This window comes from Rhinolophus ferrumequinum, chromosome X (assembly GCF_004115265.2).
Source record: "Rhinolophus ferrumequinum isolate MPI-CBG mRhiFer1 chromosome X, mRhiFer1_v1.p, whole genome shotgun sequence".
In the NCBI taxonomy this organism is placed as follows: domain Eukaryota; kingdom Metazoa; phylum Chordata; class Mammalia; order Chiroptera; family Rhinolophidae; genus Rhinolophus; species Rhinolophus ferrumequinum.
The window spans coordinates 121,918,610-121,938,269 of NC_046284.1; the positions used below are offsets into that span (position 1 = coordinate 121,918,610).

The 19,660-nt window shown below is 43.8% G+C and overlaps 1 protein-coding gene across 5 annotated transcripts in view; it reads left to right on the top strand.

Moving 5' to 3' along the window:
• The first annotated feature begins 8,532 nt into the window (after positions 1–8,532).
• Positions 8,533–19,660, top strand: part of NLGN4X (neuroligin 4 X-linked) — a 280,112-nt gene continuing 268,984 nt past the window's right edge. For 3 of the 5 annotated variants that reach the window (XM_033115465.1, XM_033115480.1, XM_033115472.1), the window contains exon 1: positions 8,533–9,107. The gene's annotated coding sequence lies outside the window, so the exon portion shown is untranslated. Of the gene's footprint in view, positions 9,108–10,840; positions 10,954–11,061; positions 11,335–19,660 lie in introns of those variants that run through there. The other 2 variants (XM_033115447.1, XM_033115456.1) reach the window with 2 other exon arrangements.

Sequence of the window (19,660 nt, forward strand, 5' to 3'; positions counted from 1 at the left end):
CGTTGTTTTGCAGCCTTTCTCTTGCTACGGAACAGACCGATAAACGGGGAACTTTCTCCAAGAACACCATCCTGCAGTGTTGGAATTGCCCTCCCGAAGTGCTGGGGAACCAGCCAGGTGGGGATAACCAGTGGGCATCAGAGTCTCAGGGCATTCATGTTGTTTGAAGCTGCAGCTATATATGTATAAATAAGTAAACACGTACTTTCAAATGGTCTTAAAAATCATGAAATCTTTTAACATAAGATTGTGTACATTGAAATAATTGATGCTTTCAGCACATAAAAAAAACCAATACCCCACAGTAATTGTTTATGGCTGAAAGTATCTCAGGTTAGGGTCCCTGGGGTGAAGCCTGAGGGTCCCATGAGGAACGGGAGAACTTGGGGAGGTATGTGGTCCTGGCCTCCTGATGCCCAGTCACGTGCCGGGGAAAAACTCTGTGTGTGTGTGTGTGTGTGTGTGTCTGTGTGAGAGAGAGAGAGAGAGAGAGAGAGAGAGAGAGAGAGAGAGAGAGAGAGAGAGAGAGAGAGATAAAGAGATAGGGAGAAAGGAATTGTTTTTTCTCACTATTAGGAAACACTTGAAATGATAATTGTTAGAAAATGATGGATAAATAACTTTATTTTCTTTAAATTGGCTGACTTGGAATACATATTCCTTTGTGGTCTTGGAACCCATGTGCTTTCACTAAGGACACTAATCCCCGATTGCAGTGGAAGAGGACTTGTTTCCAATCACTGGCAGGGCTCCAGGACAGATAGCTTAACCGTGTTCGTTATGTGCCTTGGGAATGGCTGTGCAGCTGGCATGGGGACTGTGTTTATCTGGGGACATCTCCCTTTTCCTATCAATAACAAAAGCCATGTCACGTCATCCCACAGCAGAAGGCTGATGTTCTAAAGCCTGGATTAGGTCACATTTGCCAGTGCCTTCATCACATGGTCTGCCCAAGGTGGGACCCTCCCCACCAGAGTGACGCGATATAAGTGGGAAGACAGGGTAACATCCACCCTCCCCAGGAAATGTCCATTGGCTTTTTGGGGTAATCTGCCTGATGTATGAAATGAAACTGAACTGAGGACGAAACAAAATGGAACTTTCATTCCGTCAAAAATAACTAACATTTTTAAAGTGAACCTACAAATGATCAGGGGACAAGATGCACACACACACACACACACACACACACACACACACACACACACACACACACTATGTGCCCCATGGAAGTAGGTGGCTTAACTGCTGTCAGATGGTCAAAATGCTTTGACAGCACAGGAGGTGGAGGGATGGATTTTCTGAGTAAGGATTTGGGGGAGGCGGATGGCGACGTGAAGGAATTCTAAGTCGTTCGGTATTGAATAATATTTCCAAGCATGTCATGCCCTGCTCCCCACAGAGCTGACCCGACAGAGGCTAGATTTGCTAATCATTCGCTGATGTGATAACTGTGAAAAGATCAAGGCTCTTGGTGCCAGCCAAACCATTCTCAGCCAGAGTGAAGAAAATCTATTTTGCCTGATGCTCGCATTAGAGATTTGGTTGTCAAGTTCCGCCTGTCCCCTAATTAGATACCTTTTGGCAGGCTTTCCGAGTCCATGATGTCCTTCTTCGTCTGGTTCATTCATCGGTGGTGTGTCTGAAAGGGCTGTAGCCACCATTCTGCAAATTGTAAAATATTTAGACAGTGGTTTGGCTTGGTCAACATTCCTTTAGCTTTGTGTTTGCTACAGATTCGTTATGGGCATCCATGTCCATATCCACGCATGCATGTGTCTGTGCACACCTCGGCAGGTACGTACCACTAGTCATCTGTCACACAGCAAGAAATTGCACAGTCATGCATTGGATAGCCCACAGCTGCTGGGGACAGGATCCTGAGCTCAGCTTAGGCGAGTCCTCTGCTCCAGGGTTTCAGAGATTGCAATGCAGGTATCGGCCAGGGCTGGGGTCTCATCAGAAAACTCAACTGGGGAAGGAGCCCCTTCCGAGATCACACGGTCATTGGTGGAGATTCAGTTTCTCACAGGCTGTTGGACTAAGGACTTTGGTTCCACACTGGGTACTGGCCAAAAGGAACCATCAGTGTCTTGACACGATAGGTTTATCTGTTCTCTATGTAATTTTGGACAGGACTATTCCAAGAAAATATTACTGTGTTACGTAGTGTACCAATTCCTTGTCACAGATGTTAATGCCCACTCTAAACAAATCTGAAATGATTGTTTTAGAAAAGGAGTTCCCAAATGAAACTTGAGTTCCAAAGGATAAAGAGAGCAATTATCCTAATAATATTTCGGCAGTCCTAATTTATTTAAACTAAAATTATACACCATGTTGTGTTCAGCAGAGATAGTCTATTTCCTCATTAAGAAGAGGAAGGCCTGTTTGCTCTATATCAATCAACAAAACACACCCATTCCACTTCTTATGTTATCCCCCCCAATACTAAACTTCTTTCTTTTAAAATATAGATTATCTGAAATACAAAGAATGAAAGTAGTCAGAGAGGTAGTATACGTATAATTCATAGCCCTATATATTATATAAAATTATAAACTATAAATACATATGTAAATATATGTGCATATTTTATATAACTTATGTATTATATATAACCCCTCTCTGTTATATACATATCCATATATATGTGTATTTTAATGTTACATATTATTTTATATATGTAGACATTTTAATGTTTTTTATACATAATGTTATTTCTAGTTGTACAACTCCAAGTAACCAGGAGAGAGGAAGTTTTATGTATATTTTTCATAATTTTGCAGGGTAATATGTGTTGTTATTTGTCAAAGGGATATGGGCATTGTGAAATATCTTCATAAAACATCTTAGGCAGTAGCAGTGGGAACGTTGCTGCAAAAGTGTCATTTAACAAAGAACTCTACCTCTTTGGGACCACTTATTTTGGGATTCAATATCCTTGGTTTTCAAACAAAAGCATTAGTTAATGGTTTTCTCATTCCCAAATGAATGTAGTGAAATTCAGGAGCTTGAATTCTTTTCCAAAATCAGGGCCATTTAAAAGTCATTTAGGCTAATCATGCCCAGTGATAAAATAATAACCAGGGAGAGACTTTTAAATAATCAGATGGAAAGCCACACAGAGCATCTCTGTACAGTGTGTGCATGTCCATAATTAATGGTGTTTTATGGGTTTAAAATAACAGAGTCAAAGGGACAAAGACTTAAGAGAGACCAGGAGCAGACTCTTGCCCACAAGGATTTCATCATTCCCATTTCTCAGATGCAAAAATTTAAATAAGGCAATGCACAACCTTCTGATTGGAAAATAAAAACCAGAACGATTTCCTTAAAACTTTGTCAGTCTTATAGAATCTTTACCTGCAAAACTGATGGGGATAGGTAAGACCATCTCTGTGTGTATTCCAACTAAGTTTCTATAACTAAATTAACATGTTAAGAAAAGGTACTTGTATGAAACCAGTATGAGAAAGTCTCATTGCAGTGATTGACATTCATTTGAAATTCGTGGTAATTCGAGGTCAACTGGTCTGAAGGTTACTTTGTATCATTGAAAGGACAAGGTTCATCTAGCAATTGTGGAATATAAACTACAGACAGCATGAAATAGCTAAACCTTAAGAAAGTAAATATTTTCAAAGTCTCCAGCATATTTCTCTTACTCAACCTATGTTGTTAATTGTCTCATGTTATTGTCTAGTCATTAAATCCAGTTTGGGAGTACTACTACGTAAATATTTCGTAATAAATTAAGTATGTTAAATGCCCTAGTTATATTAGTTACATATTTATATATATATATATATATATATATATATATATATATATACATCTAGCATCCACCTAATCTATTTCTATATTTATTTCTCTATCATCTATCTGACTATGTAACCGTCCATCCATCTGTCCACCCATTTATACAGTCTTCCATTTCACCTATTATCTAGCTATCATCTATCTAGCCTGTATCAATCACCTATCATCTCTCATCTATTATCTATCTATCTATCTTTCATCTATGTATCATCTATAATTTAAAGGCTATTTTTTTATCTATTCTTTCCCAAATTTATTAAAATTCATGCCCTAAACTAGTCTCACTAATTGTGACCACCCAAAGCATTTACCATCAAAATTTTGCAAGTATTTTTCCAAGAATGTGTCTACAGTGGTAAATGAAAGCAAAAAATAAATAGACACATGGAAATACAGTGGGACAGTCATTCTGATAAGAAAAGCCATTGATTAAAAATATCTCAGAATTAGCTAGGTGAAGGCACAGACCATGTTTTATCTGTCCACCCTTGGTATTTTAAAGAGGTCTTGGAACAAGCCACAGTTCTCAGATTTATGTTTATGAAATAAATGAATAAAAAGAATGATCATCAAGCTTCTTAAGAACAACCCTACCTCATCGAACCACCTCTGGATTTCTCGTATCTATTTTCCCCCCTTCCCTGTATGACCAAAGTCGTGGTTTCAACTTTGTCATCAATGTCCCACTCAGGAATCTCTGAAACATTTAGTTGAAGGCCGTTAATAATTTATTCGTTCCCAAATGCAGTGGTGTTCCCTCATCCTCTTTCACCCGTAAAGTCTCCTCCAACCATTCCGACAGTTGACTTCTGCCCACTCCCATTTGAATTGAAACTCCCTCGAATGCCGTACCACTCAACGTTGGTTCCTCCAAAGACGTGTCCCCCCTTGTAAGTTAACACTTTCTCTTCTAGGACCAGAATTTGAAGGATCACATGCATGGGCTTTGCTCTCAGATCTACTGATCCTCCTCTAAGTTTCCCACTGAGGTCAACCACCATTCTTCTAGGCACCATTTTCATATTTTGATCCATCAGCACCTCAAGCCATTGTCTCCATTTTTCCTCCCCCACAAGTTCCTTTGGTTCGGTGCACCATCATTCATCTTAGCCTTCCCATCTTGCAACATCAAGGTGATCTTCTCGTTTCTCCCTGTGTCAGGGTGCCATCCCATTTGTGACCGACTCCTACCACTTCAACTCTTGGAACGATTTATGCCACCCACCTCCTGGTTTATATTTTCTCCGTCACCACCTGCGTTTGGGAATGTTGCAACAGCTCCCCAACTGTGCTAGAACGCCCCTGCTACAAGCCATCCTTTGAAATGCTTCCGAGTAAGGTCACTGAAGGTTTACCTGTGCCTCTGTCCCATGCGAATGCCAGCAATGATTTCCATCAAGGGATGTTCGTGACCCTCCATAATTTGGTCTGACCTGTGACTCCTCATTCCTCTCCACCAATGCTATGAATCTGCCATCGACTCACCATCGTGACTATGTCCAGGGTTTAAGTGAAGGACTTCCTACAAAAGCCTCAGTGAGCAAGCTGCCCTCAAAAATGCCGGTGCCTGGAACTAACTCAAGACCCAGTAGTTCTGAATCCCGGTGTTGAGTTCCAAAGCATGGCTGTTTTCAGAAGCTAACTCGGGGACTCTTACACACTTTGAATGTTCGGAACCTCTGCTGACTCCACATCGATTTCACTTGAAATGACGTCCCACCTCTGCTCTCCAACTCCCCGTGGAAACCTTGTTTATCGATGATGGATTTCCTCATATCCCTACAGGAAGCATGCTATGCCTCCCATACATTTCTAAGGTGGCGTGTACCATATATTATGTTGGATTTTAGGAGTTGAAGGACCTGATTACTCACCTTCTTAGATTTCAAGCACCTTGTATAATATACGTATTTATGTCTCCAATAGTGTGTGGTAATTAATCCAATAGTATAATTATATGTTACTACTGCATCAACAATGATTCTTCTGCTGAATCATAGTCCTGTTTGGTTTTAACCATTGTATTAGTTGAGCCAGGATGAGTCAGTATGGCCTGATAGCCTCACGGGTCCAGCCAATATTGTATTTAGGGCTGATTGTGTCAGCCCCACAGGAACAGGGATATTATATCGGAATGTAGTTGACGGAGACAAGATGGGATCATCACTGAGCAATGCTACAGTATGGATTATTTCTCAGGTTGCTTCCAGTTGTCTTGTCCCAAACCCAGATCATATAACAGTGCGTCCTTTTCTATGCCCTAGTGTTTTGTACCCTTTCCTGACACGCTTCCCTATTTTGCCTTACTCTGTAAATTAGATTTGAAATGAAAGCATGCAGAGTTCTACCCTCACCTCCCTCAAGAATTCTGGATTTAAAACTGTGTAACTCCATTCACTGTGTTATACTGTGCTCTTCCAATGGTTAAGAAATGGTGTGTTTCATTCCCTCTCATCTTGTGTGATTTGGATTAGGGGCCATTACACTTTCGCTCTTTCTTAATTACTCTGCTTATGTATTTTTTAAAAAGTCCTCATAAGATCATTCAGACAGAAATGAACATATGTTGACTGCCCTCTCCCTGGTGAGGAGAAATGATCTGCTAGTCTCAGAGAAATGATCTGCTAGTCAACCAACCTACCCACACACTAAGACAAACATTAAGATTTGACCCATGAATCCAAATGCTCCCTCCCAATTCACTTGTTTATGCTGCCTTAATGTATTTAGAAATGACCTCTTGTAACCATACCAATTGATTTCTCCTCCTCTCTCTCTCTCTCTCTCTCTCTCTCTCTCTCTCTCTCTCTCTCTCTCTCTCTCTCTCTCTCTCCCCTTCATTTCTCTAGGACATCCATCCTTGCAACAGTCTCAGAAGATATTTGCTTTCAGTCTTTTCCCCCTCCAATTCGTTCTCCGTATTGCCACCAGAGTGATGGTCCTCAGATAAATTTGATTATTCCTCCCCTACCACATGCTGAAAATATATTATTGGCTTCCTGCTGCCTATTGGATATATTCAGCATGACGTTCAAGATCCTTCACAGACAGGTCTCAGAATACCACGTTCTTTACGCTCGTCTTGAATCTCTCTTCTTTCTAATCTATGCCCTGCTCATACGAAACCCTGGGTATGTCAAACCCCCATATAAGGGTTGTAGCACCCTTATGCATTAGACTTTACGCTTCTTCAAAAAAATGAATGGATGTGTCTTCCTCACAAATGCGTTTTCAGTGTTTAGGATTATGCCTGTGTTCAAAATAGACTTGATGAATTTATACATCAATCAATTAATTAATACATTCTTGGCAAAGCCAATGACTTTCTGGCTTGCTATAAGTTATTGTGTTGAGGCTGTGCTTTTAAATTCTACTTGGAGAAATACATATGTCTAGATCTACATGGTTTTGTATCTATATCGATGTCTGCCACTGATTTGGGGGAGAAGCAATATTTATGGACAATAGTGTTATGTCAGTGAATCTTAAATATCCAATAATAGAAGGAAATCTGTATTTTCTTCTATTATCGGATATACATATGTATATGTATATATGTATATTTGCATACATCTTTTCAGTAAAGGGTTTTTTATACATAGTGTCTTCATTAATCATTCCAAGAAACCGTCATGAGAGCAATTATCTGTCACTCTTTAACCGATCTATTCCCTACAATTCGCAGAACATAACAAACTTGCAAACAGAGCAGCAAGGACAAATACTGGATGTGAAACGAAGTCCCCTGACTCGGTATCTGTCGCCTTACCCATTCTTATCCATGCTCCCCAAGATTCCTTCTCTTAAAACTTGTGGGAAGTCCCTCACGAGGCCATCACACCAAATAATGACAGAAGGTCTGCTGCCTAAGTCAGCTTCCTGAACGCAGAAGCAATTGTGAGGGTGTCCTACGGTGGTCCCATTACCTTTTTTCCATCCACAAATACATCCAGAGGCCCGTGAAGCCATTTTAAGAAAAGCAAACATCATTTTAGAGCTTCTTTTGCCTGCCACGTCCTATACTAACTCACTTCATATCACAACGCTACTGCGATTGATTACTTTTATCTCGTTCATCTTCCAGATGTGGAATGGGAGACAAAGCATTTAAATCCACACCTAAGGTCATATGCAATTTGAACTCACGCAGTCTAGTTTTAGAACCTGTGCTCCTATTGCCACACGTGATACCGTGTTTCCTGATTTATCAACGAAGGACCTCAGGCATTGCCCATGTAACGCCTACTCTCTGTAACCCAACGATAAATACCAACCAGGTCATATGACCAAAGTGGATATTGGTTGGAAAACATCAACTCCTGGATCCCCAAAGTCAAGGGGGATGTTTAAAAACCACTGGCCGAGCCTAACAACATGAGTCATATTGTATTGATCAAAACCATTACCGTGTAAGAAAAGAAACAAACAAAAAGCATCAACCTATCACCCAGACGGGAGAATCTTGTGCTTTACAGATCCTCATTCTAATTATGCTATTCTCCGCCCCCATGGATATACTGCTCCCCAGTATAAAATCACACCACCACCTGGGAAGAGTAACACATTTGTCAGCCCGATCACGGGGAATAGCTCCCCAGTGCTGGCCCTGTTGGGGAGCGTGACCTCAAAGAGTTAAAGACGTTTGCAAATACTGCAGCGTGCTGTGTGTGCAGGGTTTCTGCAGAGTGCAGACACATGCAGGGCGAGCGTCCCTGTACGCCTCTGGCATGGTGGCTCCGTGTGGGGTGCTCACCTGTTTCACCACCGGGGCACCCACCGGGGAATCTCTAGGTTACAGCTGGTTTGCACCGGGATTAGCTGCTCTTTGCATCGGCTTGTAGCTGTGGATGTGGATTCTGTAGTGATGGGGCCGAATGCGGACATCTATTGGCTGCTGTCTTCCTGAATTTCATTCAGTTTGGTCCAATAGCAGAGGGGGGAGCAGCGAGTCTTAGGACCACTCTCTTCAATCTCTCCTTTACTTGCAGACCCGTCTCTCCCTTCTCGGCCTTAGCACAGAGCTCTTATTCAGACCTAGCTCTGCCTGTCCTGTTCCCTCTGCGCGAGCCTGACACCATCTACAATAGAAACCACGAATTTCCTCCAAAAGGCGGTGTGGCGGGATCCTCACATTCCCTTGGAAGAGCGAATCTAGTTGGGATTGCAGAAAGCCAAGACGCCTGCCCTCAAGACAGCCTGCCAAATCGCACCCTCGTCAGGGTCTCCTAGAGAAACCTGGATGCGTAAAAAGAACACTCAGCTGGTGCAGGTTTTCCGCGGCGAAGGTAGGTGCTGTGTTAACATGTGTCTCTGGGTTATTTGTTTCTGAAGCCTTTCAAATATTTGAACTTGTATGAGCTGCCCAGCCAAAGATGATAAGGCTCGAGGCAAACGTTTACGCTTTACTTCATCAGACATTTTTTTCCCCCTTTTATTCTGAAAATCTGGACAGCACTTTCTCCCATCTGTCGCTCCATTTCTTAGGTGTGGGTGGAAATGTGCACCTACGTAGATGGACAGCGTGTCTTGGGCAAGCTTCATGCATATCTCGACGGAAACATTTCATTTTTTTCCCTCCCCCTTTGGACTTAAAAAAAAAAATGGGACCACCGGTGGTTTGGGAGCGTTTTGCTGCAATCAGCTATTTGAACGGTTCTAGGGCCGTGTGTGATGTGTTTACAGAGCAGCACTGTCTTACATACAAATAAACAGAAGAGTGTGGCGGGGAGAGGAGGGAAAAAATATATCTGCAGTACAGGGAGAGACGGAGCAAAGCGCCAGTTCTCTGCAAGCCAGGGCTGGGGATGGCCAAGGCAGAAGGACTTCTGGAAACTGTGAGCAACCCGGGGCTCCCCCCTCCACACCCTTCTTCTGCTTTAAGGAAACTGTCCGCTCCCACTTCCTGGGGTGCTGCTTTTTTGGGGTTAACCAGAGAGGAAAAAGGAAAACAGGCTTGGCCGGGGTTGCATTAACCGACCGCCCCCCCCCCTTCCCCAGCTGGCCTGGGATGAGATGACGGCTTGTGTGATGCACGAATTAATACACGTGATTCGTTAGGACCTCGCGGGGCTTTGGTGGGGAGCGACCCAGGCGCGCCGGAGACCCCGGGTGAAGACGAAATGACGATAGCTTAGAGCTGTTTCTGCAAAGCCGGGGAGCGGGCTACCGCCCCCCCCCCGCGCCCACCTTTCCCGTGCGTGTGGGTTAGCGGCGAGCCAGGCGGCGGAAGGGGGGTTAGCTGATGGTTTTCCTTCTTCGCGAGCCTTTGGGTCTGGCCTGGACCGTTCCGAGGGGCACGCAGCACGAGCTGCCCGCTTTCCTGGAGGACCACAAAAGTTGGAAGCTGCGGGGACAGGCGCTGGGCGCCCTATCCGGGTCTCAGGGGATGCGGGCCCCCGCCAGCGCCCACAGAGAGCCCGGGTCCCCGGAGCCGAGCCCGCCGGGCGCACCGCCGGCCAGTCCCCTGCCGTGGTGGGGGCTGGGGAGTCTGTTCCAATATGCGGACCACCCCATTGCTTTGGGCAACGTAACAACCCATCCCGAAGCTCTCCTCCGTCCCGCGCTTCTAATTACCTCCCCCCACCCCAAACACACACACACACACACACACACACACACACACACACACACACACACAACGCTTTCCCGGGTCGATGTCCTCCCGACCCCCCTTCCCGCGCGGCTTGGCTTGGCCCCCTCCCACCCCAGCGGGTAGAATTGAGAACCAAGAGCCCCCCAACCCGCAGCCTGCGGACGGGGGGCAATGGGGGTAGGCGAGGGGCTGCGAGACCAAGTTACCTGGACTCCCGCCCCCTCCCCAAAGCTGCGGCCGAGGCGCCCCCGGCCTGCGCCAGCACCCGCGCCGCCTGACCTGCGGAAGCGCGGGCGGGGGCGGGGGTGGGGTGGGAGGTGTCGCTGGGCCGCAGAGCATGCGGGGGTCGGGGCTGGCGGTGGGAGGAGAGGCCGAGGTCCCCTCCTGCGCCCCCACCCCGCGGCTCTTCCTTCCCCCTCCCGCTCTCCAGGACGCCAGCCGCCTCCCCGGGCGCACTCGCGTCCTCGTCTCCCGGACGCCCCTGTCCTCTCCGCCCCCGCCCCCAACCTGCCCGGACTCTTTCGCCCCTCGGAGAAGCGGTAAGGGGGGTTCCCTCCGCGGGGGTCTCGGGCAGGCCTCCGGGGTTTGCGGCCCCGGCTCGGGGCCCCGTGGGGTGCGCGGTCCTGGGCCCGGGAGCACCGTTCCGGCGCCTGCTCGCCGCCAGACACAGCGCCCTTTCTTCCCGGAGCGGCGGGGGCGGCCGCCGGGGGTCCCTCCACCGCCCCCGTAGCCCTATGGCCAGGCCGGGACCACCCTGGGAACGGATGTCCCGCCTGGAGGGGCCCCGGAGGACGTCCTCTGCATCTCTCCTGTCTCTTTCCCGGCGGTTTTCTTTTTCTTTTTCTTCTTTTTTTTTTTTTCCTTCTGTTTTGGTTGCAGGTTTCCTTTTCTCTGACTCCTTCCTCTAAACCGAGTAGCAGGTGTGGGCCTCTCTTATTTGTTTTCGGAGCCACTGGGCTGCTGTTTCGGGGCTGGCCGGGGAGGGGGGGTGCAGGTGGCAGCGTGGGGGGTCCAGGGGTGACGGTGGGGTGGCCCCCGCCGTGCGCCCGGCTTGGAGCTTCAGCCCGCCGGGGGTGCGCGCGTAATGACCGAAACCCAGTGCGTGGGCGAGTGTGGGGTGCGCGAGGACCGCCGATCCCAAGCTATCCTTTGGACCCAACTTAAATTGGGGGGTGAGGTTTGATGGGTGGGGGTTATCCAAGTAATAAGCAGGTGCTGTTCTTGCGAGCAGAATCCACGAGGTGGTAGCATGGATTCTTCTTTTGATTTGATTTGATTTTTTTTTCCTGTTTGGTCTTTTGGGGAGTGGGCAGACGGTTTACTGTGTTCATATCGTATGCTTTTGGAGGGGATCCACTGCTGGCAGGGTTTCAACCTCATGAGCGCCTGGCGTTTAACCGTTTTCTCATGGGACGTGGTGCGAGCCAGCTCCCTTCTCAGACTCAGAGCTTTCCATGATTTGAGGGGACTCGGAGGAAAAAAAAGAGAGGGAAAAAAAAGTTTGGGGGAGACCTACTTATCCTGATGAGGCAGAATTTCCAGGTTGTGTAGGCGTTCTGCAGGCGCCGTGGAAGCGCATGCTTGAGAAATTGAGGGTAGGTACCTGCTTCAGCTGGCAATGCAGCGGCCAGGACGGATATAAAAACCTGACTCTCAGAACAAAGCCACATCAGCTGCTAAAAGAGAGCCTCTGTTTGGAGTGCAGATGCTTCGTGTTTTCCTGGAGGATGGCAAAGCCCAGAAAAATGATCAGATTGCGCAGAAATCCGCATTTTTGGTGGGGGGCAGGCTCGGGGAGTGGAGAATTCTTTCATGCCTTTAGCTGGCTGTGGGAAGAGGTTGACAGTAATCCGGAAAATGTCAGGATAATTTTCCCCCTGTAGATGGAGCAGAAGGGTGGGGGTGGGGGTGGGCTCAAGGCACCCACTTACATCCATCCCTGATTTCCAGTAAAAAAAAAAAAAAGGGGGATTTAAAAAATGTATCCCCAAATTAAGAACATAAGAATTTCACTGAGGCCTCTGCGAACATTATATATTTTTCAGATTACAAGTTCAACATTCTATCACCCAAGGCAGTGTAGCTGAATACAGAGAGAGAGAGAGAGAGAGAGAGAGAGAGAGGCAGGCAGTTTCAAAGAGTGTCTTCCTTGACCTGTAAGAAAATAATCACGGCCAATTGTAGCAAGTGGAAAATTACTTCATCAGTTTTAAATCACTGCCTTCAAATGAGAGATTTTATTTTGTGTTTTATTATTATTATTTTTTGAAAACCAGAGTGCATTTGAGCAGGGACACGATAATTGGTTTTTCATAGTTATGGCTGTACGTTGATGCCTCTTTTCAGGTGTTTTGACATATTTTTCTTGGGTGGAAGAATGGTCGCTGTCCTTTGCACTTTTTTTCTATGTAAAATGAAGCTGAAGGTACACTGGCCCTACAGCCAGCACTCCAGCTAATTTTTACCCAGATCTAAACAGAAAAGATACTTGATAAGTGACTAACGTGGATAAAAGCAAGGATATCAATGGTATTATTATTATTATTTTGACCTGGAGTGTAGACTAATGATAAGTATATTGGTTTTGTGTTTTTTTTTTTTTTTTTTTTAATTTCTGAACTTGGCCTTTAAAATTTTTTCTCCTTTGCAGTAATTTGTGGAAAACTGGTCCTTGCAAAATAAGCGTGCTTACTGACTGCATATCATGTGAATTTCAGAATGTACAAGGGTCTGTTGAAGAACTCTTCAGAATCTAGTGATTTGATGCCCAGAGACTAGAGCACAGCACAAATCGTAGGGCCAGGACGGAGGACCCCCAATCTGTCACTGGGTTCTCGCAAAAGTAAATGTGCCAGGGCTGGGGTAGATGCCCTTGCTTTCACGTGCTTCCATTTTCCGTGCTACCCCATATTTTAAACCTTTGTGACGTGGTTGAGTAGGGTCAAAAATGCAACTTGTTGACGGACTTTATTTCATTCAATTGACAGGAGGATGTGAAAATATTTGAAAATCTTTCCTACCCTCCCTCTCCCGCTAGGCTTATCTGCTTAAAAACACACGTAAGTTCCAGACATGGTGAGAGCTGATTTTAGTTCTGTGAAAAGTCAAGTGTAAGGAACAGATTTTGAGTGTGGAAAGCAGATTGTCGTCTTTCTATATAATGTTTTCTACCCTTAACAATATAAGTGAGATTCCCAAATGGGAGAAGTCTGTTCAGGGTTTAGTTTAAATCAGTTGCTCTTTTGTTTTTTCTTCTTGCTGGATACTGTATCTTTTCAGAAGGACTTCATCTTGTACTTCATTGAGTTAAAGAATTCTTCCATTATGCCTTCTAGGTAGCACAAGCTCATGTCTGAAACTTGTCGGCTACCAGTTTCAAATCAAATATACAGTTTTTGCCCAGTCAAAGAGGGAAAGTGAGGATCTGGAAACGGAAGACCCCCCAAAAAAGTGTGGGTCCAGTCAGCGAGGTCATGGGTCGTGTCGTGCGACCATTCCTGGACCATTCACTCCATGAATATTTTCCAGTTTTGTCATTTTTCTCTAAACAACCTACATTTGGCCTTTCAAAGCCGCCACTGTTCTTTGCTCCCTGAATGACAGGCTGGGAAACTGCCTCATTTTTCTTGGGGTGGGGCAGAGTAACACAAATGAACAAGGGAGGGGAATAAAGTGGTACCACCCAGAAGTTGGCCGTTGATGGGCCTTGAATGAATGTGTATGACAAGGATTTCTCTGTGCGGTGTTCTACTTAACAAACACTAGATAAAAGGCTCATAAAATCAGCACATGAATTGAAGGTTGGTGTTTGTGGGGTAGCCAGCCCCATGAGGGTGCTGATTTCAAACTTCAGACATTTGGGGTTGAGGTCACCTGTCCCAGGTGTGTGTGGAACACCTGAGTGCCACCTGCCTGTGGAAATTGGCCAATTAAATTTCAAGAATGATCCTCTTCTGTGGTCCAACCCACTCTCCTCCCTGTCGGAAGTGGTGCCTGAATGAACCAACCAAACCCCAACACACATCAACTAGGTAGTACGATGAGGTTGCATTGAGTTGATTGCAGTATAATTTAGGAAGGAAAGGAAGCAGATTGAACGCTTCAGGCCCCACTAGAGGAAATGTCAAGGACAGAAATCTTTATTTCAAGATAAGGTGAATGAAAGTTTCATAGCCCTTTGGACACGTGGGGAAGGAACCCCGAGTTTTGTTTGGGTGGTTTTATTTAACACGAATGTTATGTACATCGTGATTGGCTACAGTAACAGTGATGGTTTTGGTTTACAAGGGGGCCTTCTCGGTTCCGTGTGTTGATATCCGAGATCGTATCGGTTTCTAGAGGCTAATAATTAATACCTGACTGGATGAGGGGACCATGGATCTTACAGTCATCAGCCCCGGTGTATGTTTTTATTTTCTTTCCTTATGGTGAGAACACGTAACTGGAGATTTAGCGAATTTGTAAGTGTACAGGGCAATATTGTTGGCGTGGGGAGGAGATCTATACATTTACTCATCTTGCTTAATTGAAACTTTATAACCATTGATTCATAACTCACATTTCCTCCCAGCCCAGCCCCTGGCAACTGCCATTCCACTCTCTGTTTCTGTGAATTTGACTATTTTAGGATATCTGCAGGCAGCCCCTCAGCCAGGCTCACTTTACATTTTTATGTTTGTCTGGTTGTGGATTTTTTTCTTTTCTTTCTTTTTTCTTTTTCTTTTTTCTTTTTTTGTTTTTTTTATGCGGCTGAGGGCAGAGTGCACATATTTTGCAAAGTAAACTTCTTTGGAGTGTGGAACTTCCCTTTGGATTTTTTCCTACCTTAAAGAGAAAAGAAACTTGTACAAAGTTGCCTTCCTTGATAAGGTTGTGGATGTTTTAAAAGAGAGCCAGGGTTACTGGCACTGTGAATGGCACGAGGCATGGTGGTATGTTGACGTTTACATTTGCATTTTGTTGTGTTCTGATAGCCGGGAGGGTGTGTGTAGGAGGTGTCGTTTTCCGTGTTTCATATTTCAATATCACCAGTGTTTGGGTCAGAACTGTGGGAGGGATGCATATCCCATTACCCTGATGGTCAGCCAGCCTGGGTGCCTAAGCCAGCGGCATCCAGGACTCAGAAACAAGGGCGGGGGCTGGTGGGGGGAATCCAGAGCCCTCTGACATTCAGTGGCTTTATTCTTTTCAAATTTCTCCTACTTAAAAATAAGTATTACTCTGCGACTGGGTGAGGCGTGAAAACGAAAACAAATGCATTTTTTTTCTTTACAAAGAAAGTACTACGTCATTGTTATCTGCTTATTTCTAAGTCTCTCAGATATATCAGATATAGCCTATATAGTCTGTCAGATATAGCCTAAAGTCACGTGGTAAGAGTTGACAAGTGTCTGTGTGTGTCTGTGTACGTGTCTATACTTAGATATGCCCATATAATCATCACACTCAAGAGCTATTTTTTCCATGAAAATGTTTGTCTCCGCCATTGCAGCACGTTAGGTAAAGTCACACAACAAAATACCAGAATGAAAAATGGGACTTTGCCTTAGTCATTTTCCTTCCCGCCACCAAACTTGTCTGAGATTTAAAAACTTCATGGTGTCCGTTCCCGGTGATGGGCCTCCAAGCCATTCCCAGTGAGATCGAAGTGTGTGTTTAGGGGCCAACATCCATTTCCTCTAAGTGTCCTTGAAGCTCTCTCTTCCGAGTTGAGGAACTTTTCTTATGGTGGAATCGTCTGTAGGATAGGTGTAATAAAATGCTGCCCTTTCTTATCCAACAGGCTTGCACCACGTTGCTTAGTACGACAGCCAAACTGACAACTTGTACAGAACCAAACTGCGCCCCCTTTTGAAAAGGCTAGCCTCATAACCGTCCCCCACCCTGGCTCTTTTCTGTTTGAAATCCAGGGTAGCTATTTAACTTTTCTTACAATTCCAATTCGGCCGTGGAAGAACTATCATCAGGCAGTGATTAAGTGAAAAGAAGCCAGATAAAAAAGAAGCACAGACGAGATTAGAGGAGAGACAGCCTGTCTTCCGCATTGATGTTGAATCTCGTATAGTGCTAAGGCAGCACTACACGTTCCATTGCATATTTCTTTATTTACTATTCCTTTCATGTGCACAGAACAACCGAGTGATTAGCCTCTAAATGACCTCACCGGGTCCTCACCCCACCATGTCTGCTCTCCCTCTGACACCATACATAGCTCTTACACTACCATGGACTATATTCCCTGTGCTCACCTTGCCCTCACGTGAATACGTATATATACACAGAGGGTGCCAAGAAAATGTATATACGTTTTAAGAAAGGAAAAAGCTATTAAAATTACGCTGAAGGGAACCACTCTGAGCACCTCTTGTCATTGCAGAAGTCACACGTGACTTGTATTCATCTTTTGTTATCAGTATGTAGAGAATATTACAATTTTAATAGCTTTTCCTTTCTTAAAACGTGGATACATTTTTTTGTCACCCTCTGTGTGTATACACACACACACACACATATACATATATATATTTTTCAATTATAATTGATGTTCAATATTATTTTATGTTAGTTTCAGGCACACAGCGTAGTGGTTAGGCATTTATATAATTTACACAGAGATCCCCCCTATAAGTCCAATACACATCTGACACTATATCTAGTTTTTACAACATTATTGACTATATTCTCTGTACTGTGTTTCACATCCCCATGACTATTTTGTACCAATTGGTACTTCCTAATCCCTTCACCTTTCTCACCCATCCCCCAGCCTCCCTGCTATCTAACAACCATCAGTTTGCTCTTTATCTATGAGTCTGTTTCTGTTTTGTTTGCTCATTTATTCTGTTCTTTAGATTCCACATATAAGTGAGATCATATGGTGTTTGTCTTTCTCTGACTTATTTCACTTAGCATAATGTTCTCTAGGTCCAGCCATGTCCGGTTTATTTTTTTTTAATGGCTCGGTAATACTCCATTATGTAAATGGACCACTATTTCTTTGTCCAGTCATCTATTGTTGTGCATTTTGGTTATTTCTACATCTTGGCTATTGTGAATAGCCCTGCAGTAAACATAGGGGTGCTTATATCTATCCGAATTAGTGCTTTGGATTTCTTTGGATAAATATCCAGGAGTGGAATTGCTGGGTCATAAGGTAGTTCTATTTTTAATTTTTTGAGGAACCTCCGTGCTCTTTTCCGTAGTGGCTGCACCAATTTGCAATCCCACCAACAGACATAGAAAAGATGCTCAACGTCACTAATCATCAGAGAAATACAAATAGAAACCACAATGAGATACCACCTCACACCTGTCAGAATAAGTGTCATCAGTAAATCAGCAAACAACAAGTGCTGGTGAGGAAGTGGAGAAAAGGGAACTTCATAACCCTTTTATCTGCCTGGTAGGAAAGGCTTGCCTTTCTTTCTCTCGGTGCCCTAAGAGGTCTGCTGAGAGACTGTTCCCATTGAAAACTTCTGGCACAGTTGCCAGCAGCATTCTCTCAGCACTGTGGACAAACCCAGCATTCACTTTCAGTAAACAGCGAGTAGCTCGAAGTCACAAAAGATGAGAAACTCACAATAGTCTCTTTATGGTCTTGCTCCCTCTTACCCTGCAGAGTTGACTGCTTTTGCGTTTCAATTCAAGCTGGACCCCTGATTCAAAGTGACCTACCTGGAGATGCAGAAACATCCTACCGTGTTTCCCCGAAAACAAGCCCCAGTTAAGATCGTCAGCCAGACGGATGCATTTAGTTCGTTAGGATGATGTTCCAGAAGAAGATGACATGACTGTATTTGAATAAACATAGATTGTTGTACATGAAAAAATAAGACATCCCCTGAAAATACTCCCTAATGCGTCTTTTGGAGCAAAAATTAATATGAGACCCGGTCTTATTTTTGGGGAAACACGGTAGCTGATAGCCACAGCAGACAGGGATTCGTGGGGACCATTTCCTGACCTGGGTTCACCACTCATCACCGGATACGGGTTCTGATTACACATTCCAAGTGTGCAAACAGACGTAGGTTTCGGACACATCAACATGCTGGTATGTAGACACCAGTGGGCTCAGGGCAGTCAGAGAGCTATTGTTGCATAAATTAGTTTTCTTGGCAGATTATCTCTAGAAAGCCTTCATCCTCTGAACTAGCTGCACTGCATTTAAAGAGATATGTACCTAATGATCTTTACGTTTATATATCACTTATATAACTGATGAAGGAAGGCTTCGTTATCTGAGTTCACTATTTTTCAAAATTCATTGGAAAGCCTTTATATATATATGTGTGTGTGTATATATGTATATATATATATATATGTATATACAAAATGAAAAAAGTTCATTTATATATTGTATTATATGAATATAATCATGTATTGTATTGTGCATAATTGTACATAAGTATATAACATATCTAATGAATTAATATAAATATATAAAAGTAATGTGAATTATATAATTCATATAACATAAAATACAGATGATAGATGCATAGTTACATAGACAGATACATAGACTGATAGTCACTTTTTCCCAAAGAAACTGCCATATGTGTTAAGTGGATTTCCAGGCTGGCGCACAGTATCTGCATTTACTGTATTTTGTCATGTGTAACGTGCACCCATGTTTTTGGCCCCAACTTTCAGGGGAAAAAAATCTTTCATTTTAATTTTTTAATTCAATGTTTTATTTGTTTATACTTAGGTACTTGTTTTTTGTATTATAAAGACATTTTAGCATTTGTTTTTTCAACAAATGCTACAAGGAATTCTATGTAACAAATAATTACAAAACCTAAGAACAGATACGAGGTACAAGAAATTTTATGTAGTGGTAACAATTTACGATATTTACGCATCACAGAAGGCCAAGAACTCTTTGTCATTACAAGTTCGTTGTAAGTTCAACAAAACCGATGATCATATTCCAGGGTATTATTTTGCATATATTATTATTGATGTCTAGAGTTACACTTTTAGCTCATAAGCCTAAATAAAAGAATTAAAATCGTTTATAAAGCTACGGAATTAGTACTACCCACATATAATGCGCACCCTTATTTTTCACATAAAAATGTGGGCTTAAAACGTGTGCATTATACACGGCGATATATGGTAATGGTCCACAGAAACTACAAGTTCACCCTTCAGTGCAGAAGAGCTGTTAATATCACTGTGGCTACATACATAGTCCTCTACTCACTGAAATACAATTGATTGATACTTCGTGTGCTTTTGTGA